This window comes from Vulpes lagopus, chromosome 7 (assembly GCF_018345385.1).
Source record: "Vulpes lagopus strain Blue_001 chromosome 7, ASM1834538v1, whole genome shotgun sequence".
NCBI lineage: Eukaryota > Metazoa > Chordata > Mammalia > Carnivora > Canidae > Vulpes > Vulpes lagopus.
Genome location: NC_054830.1, coordinates 117,512,426 through 117,538,788, shown reverse-complemented (window position 1 = coordinate 117,538,788; position 26,363 = coordinate 117,512,426). Strand labels below are relative to the sequence as shown.

The 26,363-nt window shown below is 37.9% G+C and overlaps 1 long non-coding RNA gene across 1 annotated transcript in view; it reads right to left on the bottom strand.

Annotated features, from left to right (window-relative positions):
• Positions 1 to 724: 724 nt before the first annotated feature.
• The window catches only part of LOC121494468, a 165,399-nt gene continuing 139,760 nt past the window's right edge, over positions 725 to 26,363 (bottom strand). Inside the window, exon 3 of the long non-coding RNA XR_005988813.1 lies at positions 725 to 791. This is a non-coding gene — a long non-coding RNA (uncharacterized LOC121494468). The remainder of the gene's footprint in view (positions 792 to 26,363) is intronic.

Genomic DNA, 26,363 nt, shown 5'->3' with positions numbered 1-26,363 from the left:
TCTAGTTAAAAAGACACATAAAAACCAACTGTGGCAAACTGCATTATCAGTAGGGAGGCATGATATATATATATCATATATATATATATACACATATTTTATATGTGTATATATACACACATATTACATATATACACACACACATATATAATACACATATTTTGTCTTAGTTCTTCAACATTAAATGCTTATTTAAAGGTCCTTACTAATATGACCATAGACAATACTTTCAAAGCATAAAATATTCTTGGTAAATGCACTTTCCTGGTCTACTGGAAAGCATTAAGGGGAATTACCCATAAAGGTTGAAAATCATTTATGAGTTGTTTTGTTTTTGAATTAAATTTTAGTGGAAATTCTTCCATAGCTGACTTTGCAAGAGATATTTAATGAAATGCACCAAACAAGGAACCCCACACATTAATGCAACTGTGTAAAAAGCCAGGTAGATCTGTGATCCAACATGTAATTCAATTGTGCCAAGAGGCAGATGTAATCTGTCATTTTTCTCTATAGTTGGCTCTTTCGTCTGAAGAATGAGGACTGCCTAGTGTTCACATTGTGGAGCATAGAGAAAATATGCCTATCCCCCTTCTGTCCTCTTATCTGCTTCAAAATACCCTAAACCCACTGGTGTGAGTTCATCAGGGTGGTATACAATTTCTTCTTGGAAGATGCTTCTGGAAGGATAATGCTTACTTTTGACTAGGGTGAGACAGGGATGCGACAGTCTTGGCCACCGACTAAAGTTAAATCGGAACAGGGGCAGCACTGGGGCAAAGGTTTCTGACCTGAGGTGAAAGAAGAGAGAAAAGCTTGTTAGCACAAGTGAATACATAAAATGTCTCAGTACCCTGAGAGGAAGGAACGTCATGCTTTACCACTAAAGACAAGAAAACTCCACTTCATTGCCACTTAATCTTCTGCAACATGAGAGTCAAACGGAGAGACCACATAGCCCCCATCGGGTGACTAAGGTACTTGCTTAATTTTAATGTGTTGAGTTTTTGAGTTTCATCCTTCAAAGTGTTTCGTCCTCTGAAACTGTTTTCACGTTGCATATGTTTGACAGTAGTTTCTAATGTTAAAGTTCTCACATGTTGATAATGTAATGTCAATAAACCATAATTTCAACAGCAAATCTCTATTTCTAAGCTGTTCCCATCTAGAAGTTTTCTCATGTTTGAAACAGAGAAATAGGACATGATTGGGTAACAACATGATAGAGTAGTTCTGAACTTGGACTCTTCAACTCAGCTATTCTGGCAGCGTTGTGACTCTTTCCTTGATGAAACTTCCTTAACACTGTTCTGTGGTGTAAGGAATCAAGAAAAAAGTACTCTGAGAGCATTTCACAAGAAAATCATTTGCCCTTCCATGGTCCTTCTAAGTCACAGAACTGCTGCTTCCTTGAATACCTCACATCCCCATACCACTATTTTCTGAGGAAAAGAGAAAACCTCTAAGGCTGGAAAATTAGTCTTTGTCCCACTTTATGGGCTGAATTGTGTCCTCTTCAAATTCATATGCTGAAGTCACAACTTCCCACTAGCTCAGTATGTAACTGTATTTGGAAATAGGAACTTATTTAAAGAGGTGATTCAGTTAAAATGAAGTCATTAGGGAGGGCCTCAAATCAATAGGACTGGTGTCCTCATAAGAAGATGACATTAGGAGACAGAACCTCATGGAAGGAAGATCATATGGAGACCTCAATAGGAGAAGATGTCCATCTCCTTAGCCAAGGAGAGTAGCAGCCTCGAGAGAAACCAACCCCGCCAACACCTTGATCTCAGACTTCTAAACTCCATAATTTTGAGAAAGTGAACTTCCTTTGTTCAAACCATCCAGTCTATGGTACTTTATTATGGAAGCCCTAGTCAACAAGCATTCAGAATTCTGAAGCAAAAGTTTTGAGGGTCACTTTGATTCAACTAGCTGAGGCTGTGTGCCACCCCTGACCATTGCGACCAACAGCAGTAGGATTTGCCCCTGGATCTGGGAATGGGGAGGAGCTCTTCTCCAACCAAACCCTGGGGCTGAAGTTTGGGTGGGAGGATTCTTCTATGGCAAGTCTATAGGAATGGGCTCACCTTTTGTACCTACAACATTCAGAAAAATAGAGAATGCAACTCCTAGGATGGTGTTCTGTTCAAAGTCATGAAGATACGATGTTTAATCAGGCAAATTCTCCTACCATCACTGGAGATCTCTGTGTGGTTCATGAGTTCACTTCCTTGAGCCAACTGTGTGCTCCTGAAGCCTGCAACTATTTTTAAAATGTAACCTCTCCTTCAATATAGGCTATCCTTTACTCACAGTCTTACTTTAATCCAGGTATTTTGGGTTCTCTTACCACAGCCTGAATTTACAGCTGAGGACCAATAGTAAAAGAGGACTCACTAATTTACTACATTTGCCCCCATGGCAAAAGCCCATTGAGAGGATTTTATTGAAGAAGGAAATGGAGATCATACACTGCACATCATATAACAAATAATTTAGGAATACCTGGGTGGCTCAGTGGTTGAGCATCTGCCTTTGGCTTGGGGCATGATCCTGGGGTCCTGGGATCAAGTTCCGCATCAGGTTCCCTGCAGGGAGCCTGCTTTTCCCTCTGCCTGTGTCTCTGCCTCTCTCTGTGTCTCTCATGAATAAATGAATAATATCTTTGGAAAAAAAAAACCCAGTTTAATAAAACTCCTTACTGAAGATGAGCCAGCACCCTGCTCCTTTTTTGACCTCTCCATGCCCTCCACACCAGCGCGTGACTGCTTCAGGGCCTGGTCCGGATGGCTGCTACTGCTCAGAGTCTCTTCCTTGGAAGTCTACATGGCTACCATCCTCCCTAAGGCTTTTTGTTCAAACCCCATCTCATCTGTGAGGGCTCCTTTGACCACAGTGCTCTCTCTCTCTCTCTCTCTCTCTCTCTCTGTCTTACTTAATTTTGCAGCATTGTACTTGCCCTATATATTTCCTTGCTTCTAGGTCCATTATCTGCCTCCCTCTTTCAGAAGCTTCACAAGGGTGGGAAATTTTGTGTGTTCTATTTCCTGCTATATCTTTCATGATTTAAAATGCTGTCTGGGAAATAAGTCATGCAGTGAATTTTTGTTTAATGAACTCATGTGTTTTTCTCTTCAATAGCCAGTCACTGGGTCTTTTGCCACTGACACCTCCCCTACATGCCTCTCAACCCCAATGTCTACCGAGATAGAATTGCCTTAGAAGGCAGTAAGATGGTATGAAATATATGTGTGTATTTGTGTATATTACAATACATGTATTATATTTTATTATGTCTGTATTATACAAAAACCTGGCCCTTGAACCATGTGGGGGTTAGGGGCATGAGCCCTCCATGCAGTTCAAAAATCCACATACAACTTTTGATTCCCTCAGAATTTAACTACCAATAGCCTACTGCTGAACAGAAGCCTTCCTGACAACATAAACAGTCAACTAACAGGGTTTGTATGTTACATTATATACAATATTCTTACCATAAAGTAAGCTAGAGAAAATAGTAGGAAAATCACAATGAAGAAAAAATACATGTATAGCAATGTACTGTATTTATATTTAAAAAATCAGTGTATAAGTGGACCTGCTCAGTTCAAAGCCTTGTTCTTCAATGTCAACTGCATATGTATGTCCATGTGTACGTCTATGTTCATTCAGATACACTTGTTCTGTGATACTGTCCCTCTGTCTTGATTGCTTGAATCACCTGCCTGCCAGCAGGGGAAAAAACCACATGATCTTTCCAGGCTGAATCCAAGTTTCCCACTTGGTGACCCAGTGAAGCTATTTCTCTCCCAGTGAATAGTGTAAACATAAGAACCCAATGTTTTCTCATGTCTCCTTCAGTTGCTGATCAAAGAGAAGTCATAGCCATCAAATGATCACATTGGGGTGTTTTCTTTTTTTCAGCAGAATGTTTGTATCACTCTGAGATTTGTTTTATACTTTGAATTCATTTGCTTTCTTGAACCTTTAAAAAAACGACAGTACATTTCCCTTTGTCTTTTATATAAGACTCAATTTTTTTTAACATTGTCATAAGGCTCCCATAATCTGAAACCCATCTATGTGATTACTTTCCTCCTCAATCTTTCTTTCTTTCTTTCTTTCTTTCTTTCTTTCTTTCTTTCTTTCTTTCTTTCTTTCTTCCTTTCTTTCTTCCTTTCTTTCTTTCTTTCTTTCTTTCTTTCTTTCTTTCTTTCTTTCTTTCTTTCTTTCTTTCTTTCTTTCTTTCCCATATACTCTGGCTTCTTTCTTCCTCAAGCTTCCTATGCTCCCTCTCAGAACACACCACAGAATTTGAAGGTGAGGTTGAGCAGTTATGCTTGTCTTGATGTTTAAAGTCCAAATCCTTGAGCTGCCCCACACAGCACCAATACTCCTCTACCTCTAAGGCATAAAAAGGGGCTGACACAGAATTAGCTTCATGAAAATCAGTTGGGGTTCATTAGGTATAGGGAGAAGATGGAAAAATCATGAATTTTATGACATTCTTCTGGTACTCAGGCCAGATTCTCTGGTTGATGGAAAGAGGGAGCAGGTAATTTCCATAAGCATGAGGATGCACAGCAAGGTTTTTCTGACCTGACAGAGTCTTTTAAGTGTGGGACAGTCATGGTTTCACCAGTTACTATCCCATCATCATAGAAGAAGAAAGCCAGCATTAGAAGTACTAGTACCTATAAGAATCCTTTTCTATGTTCTTGGCATAGAAAAGGCAAGCTCAAAGGCAGCTCAGCACTTTTTTGCCATATGCAGCCCCCCACACCGTGCTCAAGATTGCAGCTGCTCCTCTTATGCTATCAGGGGAGCCAGGGTTACTAGGCAGAGAATTCTGTGACACACAGGTCTTTTCATATGCACTTTGCTTTGGCTCTGATGCTTACCCTGTGCTTGTTAACCTTTCCATAGGCCTCTAAACTCCATGAACACAGTGATAATGTTTATTTCGTTCACAACTCTATCTCCAGTGGCTAACATAATACCTTGTACATCATAGCACATAGTAATTATTCCTTACACTTATAAATGAATCTTTCATAGAACAAAATGTATACAATGAATAAAACTGATAAAAGGAAGAAAATTTGACACGTGGCTTTCCAAAGTCATGTACATGTAAGGCATTTTAGCTACCGTAGTCAGATATCATGACAGAAATCACAGAGGACATGCACATTTCCACTTGTGATAAACCACTGGTATGATATAGATAGGATTGGAAATCATACACTAAATTAAAATAACTATTTCTTAAGCATATGCAATTTGCTGTCACTTCAGTCAAAATTTCCCTACTTATTATAACACCCAATATTTAGTTCTTCTACTAAAGACACTAAAGTTCATTAAGGTTAAGGACTTTGACCAAACTGACACTGCTGGTTGGGTGCCTCAGTTGGTACTTCAGTATAGTGTACTCTTCCTGGCAAAAAGTCAGTAGCTTCTGTTTATATTTCCACAACAGAGTAACTGATGTGGCCATCCCAGGGGCTGTACTGGGATTCAGAAGATCCTGGAGGATAGTTCATAAGATGTTTTAGATAGCTCCATGATCTGAAATCTCACAAGGGCTAATGTAGCCAGAGCAGAGGGCGTTTTGGCTACAGACTGAAAAGGAAGAAAGAAGAAAGACTCAAGAGAAAATGGGAGGAGGTTTATGGGAGTGGCTGCCATCACCCAGAACATCTGTTTTCTGTAAGTGCCGGGGTAACACAGAACAGCTTTGGAAAATGTAGTTAGACCTGGGGTACAAGAACAATGGGAGCTTTCTATGTCAGATGACATGCCAGTATTCTAAATGAAAGAACTGATCTCTTAAATAGGATCCCTTCCTTTTTTAAACTTCTTTTACTTGACAGGGTTTCACTTCCAATCTCATTTGTGGTGATGCTAGGACCAACCTTTCAGAGAAGCTGTAAGGGAGATCTGTGTTTTGGTTTACATACCTGGAGGATGGGTTATGTAAGACTTATTTTTTACCAGAGCAGCTAGAACTACCCCCTCATTCCTTCTCAATCCTTCCCAAGTAAATAGGACTCAAAAGCAGGATCAGAGACAAGGAGCAAGAACAAGTCTTCATAAGAACCTAAGAAACTATAGACTCATGTGAATTGAGAGTTAAGTGTGGAGACCTGGAAGGGTCCAGGACACTGAGACAGGTTGAGGCCATTGAGGCTGCAGCTCAAGTGGACAGGCTTAGCCGCCGAAGTTCTCATAGTCATTCATTCATTCATTCATTCACTCATTCATTCCTTTTATATTTCAAATACGCAATGGAGAAAGGGAAAAGAACACTCAATAAATAGAAGGAGGAAGTATAGATCATTAGAGGTGTGAGGGTGAGAAAGAAGAATTGAATAGTAGTTTTGGGGGGGCCATACAGTGAAGTAAAAGTCCTCCAGTTTGTTTTAGGCAGTCACATGAGTGAAGAGACTGAGGATCTAGGAGTGATTAATAAAACAATGCCTGGATGATGTGATAAGACTCTATACCCAGATGGAGGAGTTGGGTTTGACAAGCTATAGGATACTTCTTCCTTTGAGACAGAGGGAGGAGATACTACTGTTTAACTCTTTCAGGAGGTCCTGTTCCAGAAAATCCAAGGTATGCTGTTTATTAAATAATCTAAAACACCAATTAGCTTCATATATTGTCATGGATCAATGATTAAAAGTTATTATGGAATGGGTAAATTATAAATCATCTAATGCTTCAACAATATTTACTTATTATTAAGATTTTGGGGTATAAAATCTTACAAAAAATACCCAGTTTCCACCCTCAGTGGACTAACAGAGTAATGGTGACAGGTAAGTAAATAGATCTTTACGAAGGTGCTTAACACAGTGATGAAGCTTGCACTGGGTATTATAGGTACCCCGAGGAGAGGTATCCTTCAGTGGCCGGATATATATTCATGTATGTATTTGGGTATACATGTTAATATCAGAAAAGAAGTTTTGGAAGTAATGTAATGAGGTAAACACATTTTAAAACTTTTACAACTTACTTAAAAAATTCACACGAGTATAATACATGTGCACGAGTATAATACATGTATAGAAAAGAAATTAAAAGAAACCAGAATGAATCCTTTTATCCAAAATACAGTATCACCAAAGAGTACTGGACTTAGTGTCAGACTTTGATGTGTGTGTGTGTGTGTGTGTATGTGTGTTTGTGAAAGACAGACAGACAGACAGACACTTTGGACAAACTTTATCACATCTCTGAGTATCAGTTTCCTCATCTGAAAAATGAAGAGGTTGGCTTCCAAGGCTGCTTAATCTCTGACAGCTTCTAAATCCAAGAATCTAAATCCAAATTAATATAGCACTGAGAGTATAAGTGATTTCTAATTGCTGAAGTATGAAAATTTTAAATAGGAAGACAAAATGGTCTACATAATTAGCTCTGACATATGTCTCCCTTTATGACAAAGGTCAGTCATTTCAATTTCCTCTGTCTTGCTTGCTCTGTCCCCAAAATGGGGATCACACTCTTGATACCTGCCTTTTTTTTTTTTCACGAATCTTTTGTCCAGATTAATAAGGACCTTATTTCCCTGAAGGAAATAGCTCACATGTTGGAGGTACATTAATTCTTTTAGGCCATTAGGGCACCATTTACTTAATTTGATTTCAAAGTGACAGCCATGTACCCTATTTTCCTTAGCAAGCTCATGACTTGCTTCAGTTTGAAATGCAGGAATGCTATTTAGAAGAAAGAGTATCAATAATCACAGAATCTCTAAAGAGATGCAGTTATGCTTTCATTTCCAGGTGTTTTTTCTCTTTAAAATATCACGCAGTTATTTACAACAGGCATTTAATTTCCCTTTACGTATCATTTACCAGATGGGAGACAGAGCTCAAGGTGGGAAAATTGTGAGATTTTATAAAATTAATTCTCAGAAGGACTGCTTTAGACTCATCTGAGGATATTAGAATCTTTATTAGGAGATACACAACAGGGGCACCTAGATGGCTCAGTGGTTGAACGTCTGCCTTTGGCTCAGGGTATGATTGCAGGGTCCTGGGATCAAGTTTCGCATCAGGCTCCCCACAGGGAGCCTGCTTCTCCCTCTACCTATGTCTTTGGTTCTCTTTCTGTGTCTCTCATGAATAAATAAATAAAATCTTAAAAAAAGTAGATACCCAACATAACTCAAAAACCTTTGCTACCAACCTGTTCTTCACTAGCAAGAAGGTGGCAGTTGGTCACTGCAATGTAAATATGCCATTTGGAGCTACAACATTTGCTGAATGAATTCAAGTCAAAGAACATCAGTTTAGTGCAAACTACCAGCAAGGCACTGTGTTAAAGGATATGAAGATTCCCTAAAAAGGTCTACAATTTAGAAGGATGGAAATCTGCAATCTCCCTAACTTCAAGAGGGGTCTAATTAGTGGTTCAAAGAGCTGTGGGAATTCAGAGCAGAGGCAGAAATGATAGAAAAACAGCACCTTTTTGGTGAGTCTTCACTCTACTGAAATAAAATATTCCCATTCAAGTATGAAGAGGGGAAAAGTCTGTCTTGAATTTTTCTCCCACAGCTTGAAAGAAGGAGACCTTAACTGTTGACAGAACACCATGCCTACATTTACCTCCCCAGATAGCGTCAAAGAGACAGATTGTATTGTTACTGGAATTACTGCAGACTGTGGCACTGAGGAATCACTGCTTGCTTCCTTTCAAGGTTTAACTTCTCCAACTAGTGTCCCATTCATGACTACAAGATCTAGAGGAGAAGTGGAATCTCTAGGTGCTTTCCAATTTGGACACGGACACTTGTGCGGAAATAGCAATTTTCCCTTCCTTCTCCTTTTCCCTGCTTGACATTTTAGCCTCCATTTTAGAGTGGAAGGAGAATGGATGCTAAAATGGAGAACTGGACCATTTAAAGTCTTAGAAGACTATGACTGCCCCTTCTGTTTTTCTGAAGCAATCTTACGAAGTAAATAACTAAAATGCTTGGAAAAAAAGTAAGAAAAATATTTTAAAAATTGCTAAGAAGTAGAGTAAGTATGTTATGTGTCAGATAATGCCATTTGATTTTCAAAAGTAGTTTTATATAGTTACAAGGCTAGTGGTATAGTGTAAAATTTCTGTTCCACATCCTTGCCAACATTGGGTAATATCTAACCTTTAAATTTTTAGTAATCAGTTGTGTGTAAAATGGTTTCCTAGTATGGTTTAATTTGCATTCTTCTGATTATAAATGAGATTAAGCATCTTTTCGCATGCTTATTTCCCTCTCCAATTATGGGCTTGAATTTTTTTTTTTTTAGCTTTTTTATCTTGTCGATGAGTAGGCATTCTTTCTGTGCTTATGATTCTAATTCTTTATGTATTATATGTATTGCTAGCTTCCTTCTATAATTTGTGGTTTATCTTTTCACTTTTTTTTATAATGAGTGTTGATAAACTAGAATTCTAAATTTAATGAGGTTAATCAATTTTATTTCCTGTATTTTGGGTTTTTTGTATCTTGAATTAAAAAACACTTTCTTGTCCCAAGATCATAAAGATATTCTTGTATATTGTCTTATTAGAAGTTATCAAGAATTGAAAATTTTGTGTAAGTCCACTCTTTCACTGAGATGTGGTTGGGATTGGGTCAGAATAATGATAGTTAAGAGTTGGAGAAAAAAGCAGGAGGAGGATTTTGAGGCAATAGTTTCAAAGAATCTTAGAGTGTAAACTATTGATACTTTCCTTCTAAGAATTGTTGGGTCATTGGGAAAATTCTTGTAATAAACTACCGAACCACTCACTTGGGTAAGAAAGAGTGAAGAAATGCTATGAAGACAATGGAATAGCACAGTCGTGTTAATAATGTCAATAGGTGTGGTTTTAGTTCTCACTGTCTAGGCTCAGTATGGAGGTAGAAGGTTTCACTCCTAAATATATTTCTGTTCTGGGCTGTCTATTTTGTTCCTTTGGTTATTTGTCTGTGCTTGCTCCAATACCATCCTTTCTTAAAAAGTATTCTATAAGTCACAATATCTGGTAAGTTAAGGGCCTTTCATCTTGGTTGTTTTTTTATTTATTTTTATCAGTTTCTTCAATATTCATGACTCTTTCCATAACAATTTAGAATTAGCTTCCCAAACTCCTTTACACATATACAAATGTATGTATGTGGAATTTGTCATAATTCTGATTAAATTTGTAGTGAGATACTGATAAATTGTGGCAGAAATGATTACAATATTTAGTCTTCTACATACATTACAGTTAGGTGTAAAGAAAAATTTTGCTTCTTTCTATGGATCACTCAGAATTTTATCTGACTGCTATAATTGGGTATTATTTACTATATATTCAGTCTATGAAAGAATACTACTTAAGGGCGGATAATACAATTTATCTTATTCTACTTTTAGACTGTGGACGTAAGAAATTATATGTCTCATCTTCTTTAATATAGAAACAGAAAACCATGAGATCCATAAGCTTGAATTTAACTCTAGCTCTTAAAAATCATGCTGTAGTCAGAGACCCTAGGTCTTCAATTAGTAATGGTCAGCAAAGAATCTGGGCAGGATAAGAAACTGGTGACTCAGGGTTCATGATGAGACAAGGCTCTGAACTATGAAAGCAGTTGGAACTGGACAGAGAAAGATGAAGCTAAGAATGTTTGTCTTAGATATACCACAAGTATTAAGGGTGTTAAGAATCAGAATGAAAGCCTTTTAGCGTCAGATTTATGGTTCTTATCAGAAATTCCTGAAGCTAGGTATAAAAAATTCACTTGAGGTGTGAATTTCCATTATTACTCGGAGAATATCAGAATCCTTGTTTCTGTGTTTTTCTTGAAGCATGTTTATAATAATTGGCTTTAACAGCGTCATTAAAAAATGAACTGGAAATTAAATGCCACTCTTTTGAACAACCAATAAATTAAGGAAGAAATCACAAGGGGTATTAGAAAAATATCTTGAGAGAAATAAGAATGAAAACACAATATACTGAATTATATGATATACAGCAAAAGCAGTACTAATTGTAAGTTCATAGCAATAAATGCCTACATTAAAAATGAAGAAAGACCTCAAATCAGTAACCTATGTTTCTGCTTCAAAGAACTAGAAAGAGGAGGACAAACTATGCCCCAAATTAGCAGAAGAAACAAAATAAGAAAGATTGGAGCAGAAATAAATTAAATAAAACCCAGAAAACCATAAAAAAATCAATAAAATTAAGAGTGAGATTTTTAAAAAGATTAATAAGTTGGCAAACCCTTAGCTCGACTAACTACGGAAAAAACAGAAAAGGCCCAAATCAATAAAATCAGATATGAAAGAAGAGAATTTACAACTAATGCCACAGAGATTAAAAAAAGCTCATAATAGACAACTATGAACAATTATATGTCAACAATATAGAAGAAATAAACAAATTCTTAGTCACATACAACCTGCCAAAACTAAGTCATGAAGAAATGGCAAATCTGAACATATGTACAGCCAGTGTGAAGACTGAAGCTATAATAAAACATCTCCTAACAAGGAAAAGCCAGATTACATGGCTCTGCTAGTAAATTTTACCAAACACTTAATGAAAGATTAGTAACGTCAATTCTCCTCAAACTCTTTCAAAAAATTGAATAAGAGGAAACACTTTCAAACTCATTTCATGAGGCCAGCATTAGCCTGATACCAAAGCCAGTAAGGATATCACAAGAAAAGAAAAGAAAGGCCAATAATAATGCTGAATATAGATGTAAAAATCCTCATAAAGTATTAAAAAACTGACTCCCACAGCACACAAAAAGAATCATATACCATGAGCAAGTGGGATTCATCCCAGGGATGTAAGGATAGTTCAACATACAAAAATCAATGTGATATACTACATTCATAGAATTGAGTCTAAAAATCACATGATCATCTCAACAGATACAGTAAAAACATTTGACAAAATTCAATACCTTTTCATGTTAAAAACTCTCCACAAACTAGGATAGAAGGAAAGTACTTCAAAATAGTAAAGAACAAATGAATATAGAAAAAACTATAGCTAATATCATTCTTAATAGTGAAAAACTGAAAGCTTTTTCTCCAAGATCAGAAACAGGTAAGAATGCCTACATTAACCACTTCTGTTCAACATAGTACTCAAAGTCCCAGCCAGAGCAGGGAGTTAAGAAAAAAGAAATAAAAGGTACTGAAATTGGACAAGAAAAAGTGTTCCTGTTAACAGATGATATGATCTTATACATAGAAAACCCTAAAGACTCCATCACAAAACTGATCAAACTAATAAACAAATCCAGTAAAGCTGCAGAATATATCAGCATACAAACTTTAGTCATATTTCTGTACACTAACAATGAACTATTTGAAAAGGAAAGGAGGAAAACAATCCCATTTACAGTGCACCAGAAAGAATTAAAATACTTGGGGATAAACATAACTATGGAGTGTGAAAGACTTGTATATTAAAAACTATGAAACGTTATTTAAAGAAATTAGAAAAGATACAAATGTAAAGATACCCATGTTCATGGATTAGAGGACTCCATATGGTTATATATGCACATATTACCCAAAGCAATCAACAGATTCAGTGTAATATCTACCAAAATCCTGGCAGCATTTAAAAAACAGAAAGAGAAATAACAATTTTACAATTCATATTGAACCACAAAAGACAACAAATAATTGAGAAAGAACAATAAAGCTGGAGGCATCACACTTTCTGATTTAAAATATATTACAAAGCTGCAGTAATCAAAACAATATGGCACTGGCATAAAGTCACATATACCAATGGAACAGAATAGAAAACTCAGAAATAGACCCATACATAGTCAACTGACTTTTGACAAGGGTGCCAAGAATACATGAAGAAAGGATAGTCTTTTCAACAAATTGTATTGGGAAAACTGTATATCCTCATGCAAAAGACTAAAACTGTACCCTTATCTTATACCATACACAAAAAATTAACTTAAATGAATTAAAGACTTAAGTAGAAGACCTGAAACTATAAAACCTCTAGAAGAAAATACAGGGGAAAGCCTTCATGATACTGGTCTTGGCAATGATTTCATGGATATGGTACCAAAAGCACAGGTAACAAAAGCAAGTAGGGCTGCTTCAAACTAAAAGCTTCTGTATAGTAAAGGACACAATAAAATATGTGAAAAGGCAACCTACAGAAGGGGAGAACATCTTTGCTAACCATATATCTGATAAAGGGTTAATGTCCAAAATACATAAGGAACTCCTATAACTCAACAGCGAACAAACAAAAAAGCAAAACAAAACAAAAAGCCCCCTAATAATTCCATGAAAAATTGGGATAAGGACTTGAATAGACATTTCTCTAAAGAAGAGATACAAATAGTCTACAGGTTTTTTTTAAGATTTTATTAATTAATGTATTTATTTAGAGAGTGAGTGGGGGGAGGGGCAGAAAAAGAAGGAGAGAGAATCCCAAACAGACTCCGTGCTGAATGCAGAGCCTGACATAAGACTCAGTCCCATGACTCTGAGATCATGACCTGAGCTGAAATCAAGAGTCAGATGCTTAACTGACTGAGCCACCCAGGTGCCCTGAAAACAATGTTTAACATCACTAATCAATAAGGAAATGTGAATCAAAACCACAATATGATACCAAATTGTACTCATTAAGGCGGCCACTAGGAAAACATAGAAAATAACAAGTGTTGGCAAAGATGTCAAGAAATTGGAATCCTGTGTACTGTTGATGGGAATGTAAATTGATAGAGTTGCTATGACGAACTGTGTGGAGGTTTCCTCAAAAAAATAAAAAATAGGCTTACCAAATGATCAAGCAATCACACTTCTAGGTCTATATTCAAAAGAACTGAAAACAGGATCTTGAAGGGAAATTTGCATATGTGTTCTCGTTAGCATTATTCACAGTAACTAAGATGTGGAAGCCACCTAAACATGCATCGAAAGATGAATGGTTCAAGACAATGTGTATGTGCACACAGTGGACTATTATTCAGCCTTAAATAAAAAGGAAATCCTGTCGTATTTTATAACACAAATGAACTTTGGGGGACATTTACCCAGTGAAACAAGGAAGTCACAAAAAGATAAATACTAAATCATCCTACTTATATAAGGTATCCAAAGTATTCAGTCTTAGAAATAGGAAGTAGAATGGTGGTTGTCAAGGAAAGGGGGGAAGGGAGAAAAGTTGAGCTATATAATGGGTATAGAGCTTTATTTTGCAAGATAAAAAAGTGAACTCTCATCTAATTTAGCAATTATAAGCTCTTTGCGTCAACTGGTGAGAGTGATCAGAATAGTGGCTTATACTGGGTGTAGGATAAATGCTCAATCTTAGTTCAACTAAACAATGCACACTGCCAAAAGGGAAGAAGTTTATTTACAAATCTGTAGAGTAGAGCAGTGTTTCTCAGCACTTAAAAATGCATTGCCAGAGTGCCTGGGTGGCTCCGTTAAGTGTCTGCCTTCAGCTCAGGTCATGATGTCAGGGTCCTGGGATTGAGCCCCATGTTGGGTTTTCTGCTCAGGGGGGAGCCTGCTTCTCCCTCTCCCTCTGCAGCTCCCCCTGCTTGTGCTCTCTTTTTCTTTAACAGATAAATAAAATCTATAAATAAATAAATAAATAGATAAATAGATAAATAAATAAATAAATAAATAAATAAATAAATAAATAAATAAATATTGTTTTCAGCCAAGCCCAAAATATCTCCCTGTCTTTTGATATTATTTGGAATTTAAAACTAAATGATAGAGCATGAATAAAAATGTGTGCCCATCTCTCACTGATTGTGAAACCCTCCTCAAGTAATTATATTCTCAGGCTTGGAAATGCTGCTGGAATCTAAAGCAAAGATGAGAATAAAGACTCAGATGCTTGTCATTTTCCTCTTTTTAATCCATGGCAGGCATGGACCATGTCACTTTCTTTTCCAGTGAGCCCAGACACAGTATCTGAACTCTTCTCAACACCACCTTCTACACAGCTACATTGATAATATTGAATTGGGGTTGGCCTGTAAGGTGAGATCAATTTTATTTTTTTAAAATTTTTTTTTTATTGGAGTTCAATTTGCCAACATATAGTATAACACCCAGTGCTCATCCCGTCAAGTGCCCCCATCAGTGCCCGTCACCCAGTCACCCCATCCCCCACCCAGCTCCCCTTCCACTTCCCCTTGTTCTTTTCCCAGAGTTAGGGGTCTCTCATATCCTGTCACCCTCACTGATATTTCCCACTCATTTTCTCTTCTTCCCCTTTATTCCCTTTCACTATTTTTTATATTCCCCAAATGAATGAGACCATATATGTTTGTCTTTCTCCGATTGACTTACTTCACTCAGTATAATACCCTCCAGGTCCATCCACGTCAAAGCAAATGGTGAGTATTCGTTGTTTCTAATGGCTGAGGAATATTCCATTGTATACATAGACCACATCTTCTTTATCCATTCATCTCTCAGTGGACACCGAGGCTCCTTCCACAGTTTGGCTATTGTGGACATTGCTGCTATAAACATCGGGGTGCAGGTGTCCTGGCATTTCATTGCATCTGCATCTTTGGGGTAAATCCCCAGCAGTGCAATTGCTGGGTTGTAGGGCAGGTCTATTTTTAACTCTGAGGAACCTCCACACAGTTTTCCAGAGTGGCTGCACCAGTTCACATTCCCACCAACAGTGCAAGAGGGTTCCCCTTTCTCCACATCCTCTCCAACATTTGTTGTTTCCTGTCTGGTTAATTTTCACCATTTGCACTGGTGTGAGGTGGTGTCTCATTGTGGTTTTGATGAGATCAACTTTCCATTCTTAGTTTAGGGTGTAATTTCCAGGTACCTGAATTTACATGTAAGGGTCTGTCAATCAAAATAATGAGCATACCGATATAACACATAGCACACTCAGACTCTGAATGAAGGAGCTACTCCTCACTTCACTGCATCTCCTGTAAGCTCTTAAAAGTGTACCTGGTCCAAGCATCTGCAAATAGGAGAACATGGACATTCTAGACATTGGAAATATCTTTTTTTTTAAGATTTTATTCATTCATTCATTCATTCATTCATTCATTCATTTATTCATTTATTCATGAGAGACATACACAGGCAGAGGGAGAAGCAGGCTCCTCGCAGGGAGCCTGATGCAGAACTCTATCCCAGGACCCCAGGATCACGACCTGAGCCAAAGGCAGATGCTTAACCACTGAGCTACCCAAGCATCCCAGAAATATGTTGAAAAGATAATAGAACTGTATTTGGAGGATATACACGCAATAATGTGAAGTCTTTAACATTTACCATATAGATCCATATATGATAACATTTAAAGAACATACAAGGGAATCTGCTTTCAGCCTCTGTCTCCCAGGATGGCAGGGCAGTTACTGAATCCAATGGGCAGGCTGTGGAATAGTGCCCATGAACATGTGTTCCGCAGTACCATAGCCAAATATACTGCACATCTGCTTCTTACTCCAGGGCTGAAAAAGTTTTTTGTTTTTATCTTTCCTAGGAAGATGCACTTTTACCTTTCACATCCAAGAACGCTTTGTCTGTGGACTAACACTAGCATCTTTCTGATCTGTATTAAACAGCAAGGTCTTTACAAGTCATTGAGCTGGGTCTGTGTACATGTGGGGAGGTGGGTTGGAGGTGGCATTAGGCTGAGAAGGGAGAAAATAACCCATTAAAATTTATTCTTTTAGTTCAACAAATGTTACTGGGAGACCACTACATGTCAGGCACTTTCTGGATTCTAGGAATAAAGTTAGAAAGAAAACAAAGTTATTGACTGTCCTCCATCTTCTTGACATTTTTGTTTGAGGAGAGAAGGATGAACAAATAAGTAAAATCTACTGTGTGTTTATGGGGAATGAATGTTACTTAGAAAAACAAAGCAGTGCAAGGGGATAGGTTATAGCCAGGTAGGGGTGATTATTTGTTCTAGAAAGGTCCTCAAGTATGTCAGTGATGACATTTGAGCTGAGGACTGGAGGGAGTGAGGGTGGAAGCCTTGTGGATGGAGACCAGAGGGAAGGGCTTTGCAAGCAGAGGCCATGGACTGAAACAAGTTGAGGAAAGTTATGTGGCCATGGAATTGAGTGAGGGGAAAGTCGGGGGGAGAGGAGGTCCTAGAGTTCGAGAGGGAGCTAGAGAGTCATTGCCCTAGATGTCATTCTAACATCTCAATTTTCTCTGAGAGAGTTGAGAAGGTTTTTTGTGTTTGAGTAGAGGAAGGGCATGGCTATTGTTCTAGGTGAAAAGGACCCCTCTGGCTGTTATCTCCCTTAAATGACATTGAACACTGTGCTGCCAGCACAAGTTGCCCCTCCGGGAGCCCTTCTGGGTCTATTTTGGGGGCATGCAGAGACAATGGGAAGGAGATCTAGCTGGTGCAGTAGGACAGTGAACTTCTTGCCCTACTGTTAGGGGAGACATTTGCATTTCCCAAAAAGTCTTTCTAGACACCATAGATCCCTCAGGAACAGCGAAAGGTGGCTGCTTGAAGCCGTTGTTGAATGACCACCTAGGCAACCAACTTATTGGAGGTGTGAACAACATTCCAGAGCATTCTCCTTCCATTATCTCTACTTGGCTTTAGCCATTTCCAGCAGCAAGGACCTCCTTTGAAAGTCGAGCTGTCAGGGTAGCTGCCCTGAATGAAGGACTGCTGAAAGGCAGGATGTGTGGCCGAACAATCCCCCGTCCTACAAACATTAACAAAGTCTGCAGTCCTGAGTCAGCTTATGGAGTCTTGAGAGACTCTTCCCTGCCCAGTTGTTACTGAGACAAAATCTGCCAGGTCAATTTGGAAAAAAAAAATACTTCCCCCCCGCTTCAGTCTGGCTTTCTTATGAGAAATAATCTCTGACTTTGTTGGTCATTGATAGTCTGCTTTTTTGGCAGAGGTCAGTGCTCCTTATATTTTCCATTGACATCTAAGGTCAGCAAACACCAGAGAAAGAGATTCTATATTGCAGATCCTGTATGGCAGCTGACTTCCTCATCCAGCTCAGGAGTCAGGCTTAGGAAGTCACTGGTTAAAATGTACAGAGTCGTCTCTGACCTGTCTCAAGGGCCCAGACTCACAAAAATATAGCTAAATCTGACAGACATTGTCATTTCAAGAATGAGACCCTTTGGTTTTCCTGTTTCCTGGTTTTCCTCCCCTTTGAGCAGTTCACTGAAACAGCGTATATCCTACAGACTGAAGCAGGTGGAACTCAGCATCTACCGAGTTCTCCTCCATATCAATTTAACTGAAGATAGAAGAGAGAGACAGACAGACAGACAGACAGAAAGACCCTAGAGCTGTCAGACCTTTAAACTGGGAAGCACCCTTGACAGAATAAAGCAAAGAAAAACTAAGACTTGTTATTGCTGTAATTTCACTGAGGGGCGGTGTCTTGCTTTTTTTTTTTTTTTCTTTCATCTGGTTGTTTTGCAAGCTTGGCATTATGGAAGAAAAATAGAATGTCAATAAATTCAACTTTGAACATCTATTCAATGAGTTATTTCCTAGTAGGAGGGAAAAAAATTGAACCAGCTGAGGCAGTCTAAAGGGAGACCGTGTAAATGACTTGTAACTAAGGGGATATGACCCTCTGCATAATTCATAATCATTAGTCTAAGTGACACTTCTGCAGTCACTCCACCAGGGCACTTGAACATGGCGGGGCTGGGACCCATGCAGGCCACTCAGCAGCCATCCCTGTGTGATCAGGTTTCTCTGAAAGACGACTCCCTGAAAGGCTAGATTTGGGCTGCAGGGGTTTTTTTTTTTTTAAATGCAAGTTGCTGGCTCAGCTTCATCATGTGTGCAATTTAAGGGTTGCTCAAGTGATTCTTTAAAACTGCATAAAAGCAATTCTGCTGTGCCTAGGAGACAGTATTGCTATAATGTTCTGTGCATACATCTGCATGATTTCTCAGAGCTAATTCAAATTTAATGCATTGGTAATTCCTTTTCTGCCGAAGCCACCCAGCAGTAATCTGAAGGTTACAGAATGATCTTCCAGCTCCAATAACACTTTTAGACTAGCATAAATGGAGAGGCAGGAATATAATGGGCAGAATTAGGCTTGCAATGATACATTCCACCCTCATTACCACTCTGACTGAGGCTGACCAGAGTTTAGAGTGTTTTTAGAAGGATAATCATAATAGAGTTTTAATAAAACTGAAAGTCAAGCTATAGTGGTCTTTTATCAGAGACGGTGTAATAACCAAAATGACAGCATATGAACAACTTAGAAAATATTTCCCTAGCAAATGGAAAGACCGTTCTCAGGGTAAAATTAAAGCTTTGATTAGAACACTTAGAAGAAACCAACTCACAAGTTTATGGGGCATCAGAGAATAATAACTTAGCTTGGATGTCATAAAAATATTGACATCTAATTAAGGACCATATGAATAATAACAAGAATAAAGTGGGGAGTGTTTTTTAAATTTTTAATAAACTTTTAAATTTTATAATAAAATTAGATTTTTATAGAAAAATTGTGAAGATAGTACAGAGTTCCCAGAGGCCTCAGGCCTGTTTCTCCAATTATTAATGTTTCACATTACTGTGGTACATTTGTCATAATGGATGAACCAATATTCATACATTATTATTAATTAAAGCCCATATTGTATTCAGATTTCCTTAGTTTCTACCTACGCCCTTTTGCTATTCTGAGATTCCCATCCAGGATACCATGATAGCTGAAATGTTGCCTTACATTTCTCCTCCTATGACAGTTTCTCAGACTCACCTTATTTTTGATGACCTTGACATTTTGGAGGAGTACTGCTCAGGGGTTCTGGAGAGGGTCCCCAAATTGGGACTTGTCTGACGGTTTTCTCATGATTAGGGTTTACAGGCTTTTGAAAAGACCACAGAGGACAAGTTCCATGCCTGTCACATCATATCAAGGGCACATGCTATCAACATGACTTATCACTGTTGATGTTAACCTTGATCACCTGGCTGAGGTAGCGTTTGGCAGGCTGATCTATCTTCCTGTTTTCTATACTATATCCTTCGGGAAAAGATTACTCTTTGCAACCCACATTTAAGAAGTAGGGAATTATACAGATAATATTGTACTTGAATTATCTAGAATTGTTCTTCAGAGGAAATTTGTCTAGTCTCCCCATTTATTCCATCATTTATTATAATTATTATCAATATATTAATATGGATTCATGGATGTTTATTTTGTGTTTTGTGTTATAATCCAATATTATCTTATTTTATCGTTCAAACTGTTACAATTTTGGCCATCTGGAACTTTGTCAGTTGGCTTCTATTTCCCTTTGATATAGAGACTGTTTTTTTAAAGATTTTATTTATTTGAGAGAAAGAGACAGAGATACCAAGAGAGCGCACAAGCAGAGAGGAAAGAGAGAGAAGCAGACTCCCTGCTGAGCGGGGAGCCCAATGTAGGACTCGATCCCAAGACCCTGGGACCATGACCCTAGCTGAAGACAGATGCTTAACTGACTGAACCACCCAGGTGCCCTGGTTTCTTTTTATTATATGTTCACTTGTTTTATTGAGCACTTTCTTACTTTCTGGCACTACAGGATGCTCCAAACTCATCTTGTTATATTTTCTGTTCAAATTCTAGAATCAGCAATTTCTCCAAGGATGCTGGTTCTCTTTACTGGAGAACAGAATTAGAAAACAAAATCTGGGAGCTAGGTACACTGGTTGCTCCTGAGGTATTATTGTTTCTATGTCTTCTTGGCTAAAAGAGCAAGGAAGCACATGTGTGTAAAGTAACTCATGTTTGGTACTGTATCTAAAAATGTTTCTGTGTCTGTAGAAAATATAACATGAGTTCATACTGAGGTCTCCAAGCCTAATATTCATAAATCACCATCGATTCCTCCCTCCTTTATCTGTAGCCTCCCACTCCAATACTAATAAACTTGGCCAACTTAGGAGTATTTTCCCCACTTACTTTGTGACCTCGGTGAGAGTTCCTAACTCAAAGTCTGTCCTGTGTGACCCTCTCTTATCCTCTCCTATCTGGTGTAGAATGTCTTTCTATTCCGACTCAATATATTGACATATCTCAAAAGTTTAAAGGTAATGAGCTCATGGGCCATTTCTGAAGTGAGTCCATGCCAAGGGTTTAGTAGAGTCTTATCCTTAAATGGGATTCCCTCAAGACTTAAAAAAAAATTGTGAAAGAGATGGCACAGCCTTACTCTATGGTGGTTAAACAAAAGCATTTGGCTTTCAGTGTTGTCAAACTAGTAAACTTCATAGGATTAAAATCACTAAAAGCTGTTTTTCCCTGAAACCAAGTATTAGTCATTGGCAGATGTTATCTGTTAGTAAAAGGATTGCAACCAATAAATGCTGGGGATCAAGGTCCTACTTAATACAAAAACCTGACATCATCTGTGTCACTTACAAATCTGGTATTAATTATTTGATAAGCTTGGGGCTGATTTTGTAACACAGACATTTTGTTGTATGAATGGTGAATGTCAAGGATGACTTATTACCCTGAACACATTTAAAAGGAAGGCTAATATGATTTCTTACAGGAAAGACCCAATGGCAGCTGTACCAGAGTGAATTACACTGTTGTGTGCACTGTACAAGACTTATTTTTCCAGAGCCAGAGAAAAAGAATAAGGCATAGGCATATCTTCATAGTGATGGTGTTTTGGCTTCTCTGATTTTTGGATTACAAATCCAGGAAAAGAAAAAAAAAACAAAACAGAGGACAGGGAGGAGTGCATCTTAGCAATCTGAAACCAGGGTCTTTTAGTCCACAATGAACTCATGAAATTTCAGTTCACAACAACAAAACAAAAACAAAACAAAACCACCTTTAATAGAATACCAAGTTGAGAGGACATGGAGAATGATGTCAACATTATCATCTAACACAGCTGGATTTTCTGTCCTAACAACTTTATAAGGAGACATCTCAGAACATAAGTTGTATAATTCATTGCTTTGTTTGTTTGTTTTTTGTGAACATGAGTGATGTTGAATATGGCTCGTTAAGGAAAAAACAAATCAACACGGAACCAAAAATCAAACTTCACGAGACTGACTAAACAACAGTATATAGATATAGTATATAGATACTGTATGTATGTAGCATATGGTATATAGTATACTATATACTACACTGTATAGTACAGTATATAGATATTTCCTTAAAGTTCAGTTTATATTGTGGTTGTTTACCCCAAAAAGAAGAGTAATCTTTGAATAAAGCAGAGGGTAAGTTGAAGCAAGCATGTGGTCCCTGAGCAGACCCTCCCTGCCTGTCTGCAAAAGCAGAGATTTATAAAAGGAAATGAGATCTCTGGCAGAAACAATCCCTGTCTGCTCCTGGTTGATCTGTTCTCTGGAAACTCCTAATTGTCCATATCCTATGTTGACAATTTTATAAACAATATTGTTACTGAGCATATAGTTTTATTTCCAGCATAGTCACACATCATCTAGGCAAACTGGCACCTGTTTTTTTGAACAAAAATACAGGTTTCATAGTCATAGCGGGTCGATGAGGCAGGAGGTGAACAGAATATACCCAAGCTTCATAAGAAAGGCTGAAGCTCTGTTTGCCTCTGAAAGCTGGTGTTAGAATGAAGTCACATGCATGATTATCAAGAGGCATCTGAAAGCCACCGCCTCCTACTATACCTGATTGTGTTCCACCTGCTACAGCAAGGCACACTCAGCCCAAGAGCTGCAATGGGGACTCTAGTGACCCTTTGGAAACACCATTTAGTCGCTATGGGTTTCTATGACCACTCAATACAGTGATGACTAAGTAATGGTCCATACTGTGCTGGAGAATCAGGGTGTGACAAATATTTGAGAATATGAATGACATGAAAGTTAGCCATTATTCTTAGTCCCAACTCCCCCCCCCCCTACCTTTTTAAGGAGTTCAATTACTATGGCTGATTTAAGCAGAAGAAAGGAGTATTTGTTGAGAAATGATTGATAAACATGCTGATTTCATTGAGTTTATGTGGCTAAATATATAAGGCAGCACACCTGCCCCCCCCCCCCCCATGGTACTCTATGCATGAAAGCTTCACTCTTAGTTTTCTTGGGTAGGGTACTCCTAAAACTTGAAAGCTTGATTCCCCCATCCAAATATTTTTTATTCCATAGGCTTCAACAGTAAATTTGATAGAGTCATTCAGAGTATAAATAAAAACAATAAAATGAAATGAGAATAATCACAAAATATGATTTGGTCCTTTCTCTTTCCATTTTATGAACCAGATATTATCAACACTTAACTTTTAAAGATACAGTGATTTTTAGTTCCATGATAATGTTCAAATCTATTAGTATGGTATAAAGATTTCTTCAAAATCTGTGTCCAAAAATGGCTACACATAAGGGCACCTGGGTGACTCAGTGGTTGGGTGTCTGCCTTTGGCTCAGATCATGATCCCGGGGTCCTGGGATCAAATCCCACATCAGGTTCCCCGCAGGGAGCCTGCTTCTCCCTCTGCCTGTGTCTCTGCCTCTCTCTTCCTCGAATAAATAAAATGTTTTTTAAAAAAAACAAAAATGGCTACATATGTTATGAAAATATGCTCAATTATACTCTTTTTAAGAGAAATACAAATAAACAATCCAGAAGTGAAATGTTCCCCTATTCTATGAGAAAATTTTAAAGGCTTCATGATATCCAAAGCTTCTGACAGTTCTGTGGGAAGAAGAGCACACTTGATAAACTATTGAGGGAAGGAAAACTTGTTGCAGAGTCTAAAAAGTTATTTAGCCAAGACATTTATATACTAAGATATTGATAACATTGCAATTAACACAAAATCCAGAAAGCTATGCAAAAAAACCATCAATCAAATCACTTGTTTTAACTCTACAGTAGAATATAGTAGAATATGATGCAGCTGCCAAAAATACTCTGAAAGTTCTATATGTGTTGCTGTGGGAGGATCTACAAATGTGTTATAATGCTTCCAAAAAACCATCAAGATGCAGAAGAGCATGTAAGGTATAATTTATTTTATTTAAAAATTCAAATTATTCAAAATACTCCTTCCTTAAAGGAAACTCAAAAAACTATTAAGCATAATTCCCTTTGGAGAGACACATCAGAGAAGAGAAAGTGATGTCTTTTACCTCCTTCTTGTCTTTTTATGTATGATTTAACAAAAAAACCATACATACATTTGTGATTTTATTTAGAACCTTGTCAACAAGGCTAGTTAATTGTTGAGATTATGAATTCTTTTTGCTTTCTTTTAAGATTTATTTATTTGAGAGAGAGCATGAGCTAGGGAAGGGGGAGAGGGAGAGGGAGAAGAAGTGCTCAACCCTGGGATCATGACTTGAGTCAAAGGCAGGCACTTAACTGACTGAGGCCCCCAGGTGCCCCTTATTTTTTTGCTTTCTTCTTCTTACTTCAGTATATTTAAAATTTTGTGACACGTGCTATTTAAAATTTGGAATAAAGACTAAGTTGTCTTTTTAGCTCCCTTTCTTCCTACTCCATCCCCCTCCAACAACTTAATTTGCTATTTTTAAAATGGGTCATATATTTTCATTTCTTTGCATATAATGCTTTGTGCTGGGAATACTTTCCTCCCTCTTTGTGAATCTGGTAAACTCCCCTCCATGATTTCATAGCAACTCAAATATTCTGAGTCTGCTTTGTTCTTGGTATATGCACTGTTTAACCTAGTGTCGACCAAATGTTACTTGGCATTAATTAATTTCCCTAAAATGTTCTAAGTATTATGGCACTACTTTTAAAGATGCTTAATACTAAGAGTTTAAGAAAGATTTTTTTTTATAAGCTCCTCTTGGTAAAGTTTATAATAGCTTTGGTTTCTGTACAGAATCTGTGATATTCTGAATCTGAAGACACTTGATAACAATAGCGTAATGATACTCATATCCCTATTTATACCTTACAGGTTCATCCAGCGATACCCTAAATCTCATGTCCAACCTCCCCCATGTGAAATACTTGTCCCTGCTTTTAATAGACATTAAATGTGCAGGCTGGGGCTCAGAATTTTTCTTTTCTTTCTTTTTTTTTTTTTAACCTGCAGGGCAGACTGTAGCAGCAGAACTAAGGGAGAAGTAATGGAGTGCACTGCGTGAGAAATTTACATTATTATCTGGCAGTAGATTGGTTTACTTACTCTGTATCCACCAGCTCTGTCCCTTGATAATCACCTTCACACTCAGCTGCACTTCAGAGCTTGTTTACCATGTTGCAATGATGTTTATTCCCTGAGTTTATTTGATGTTGGCCATTTGAAAACATTATCATTTAAATTGGTTCCTGTAACTAATGAGCATATGTTTCATATGTGTTTCACAGGAATGAGCCAGGGGAAGTATCAGTGTGAGAGGACGGTTTCTGTAGGTAGTTATTTCAGCCACAGTATCATGTCAAATTTTAAACTGTTCAGGTGCTAAGGGGGGAGATCTGGCATGAAGTGATAACAGAATTTTGTGAGAACTAAGGAAAAAAAACAACTTGAAACCAAAGCTGAGATCATTATAAGCTAACTTAAGAGAAATCTTGAATGCAGAATCTTGAGACTTGCTTTGGGACATTGTGAGTCTACTGAATGACATAAGTATTCCCTTCAAACTTGCTGGAGGGAGATGACAAGAATGTCAAATTCCTCTCTACAACTACAGACTGCTGTAGTGGGTTACCCTGAATGCAAGCGTGCAGAATATAGTTATCTATAATGACATTGTGAAGGGTGAGGCTTGGTACCCAAAGCAATCCCCCTCAACTAGGAGAACATGAAATGACTGCACTGAAAGTGAAGAGAAAGAGAAAGGTGAGTAGGAATGAGAGGTAGACTCTGAAATATGATTTCGTGGAACTAGAAAACTAAAAAAAAAAAAATTCAAGTGTGAATTCGCCACTCAGTATGTCTCCAATGCCCTTCTGGGGTGCCACCCCCATATTTCCCTGGAGAATCACGTCCTCCCTGGCACTTAGCTCAGTGTTTTGGATACGGCTGACTTCTCTGACCCTGAGGAGGGCACTAATTCTACTCAGTCAGAGTCTTGTCTTCTCTTGGCCTCAGAGCCTAGCTCAAGCATTAGTGTGTAACCCAGTCAGAGTCCATGAAATCTAAGACTCTTGGCAGGGATTTCTGATAAATATGTATACATTGTCCTGTAGACGTGGACCTAGGGGAGTCAGATAGCTCTGATATACAAAAGGGACAAGAAGTGAGCTAAGATCTGAAGAAGGATCAGGCCCTGTGGCACTCTGCCACAGATGAAGCTACATTCATCCAGGACTTCTTAGTAACATGACCCAATAATGTGACTCTGCCTATTTGGGTTTAGCTTGGATTTTC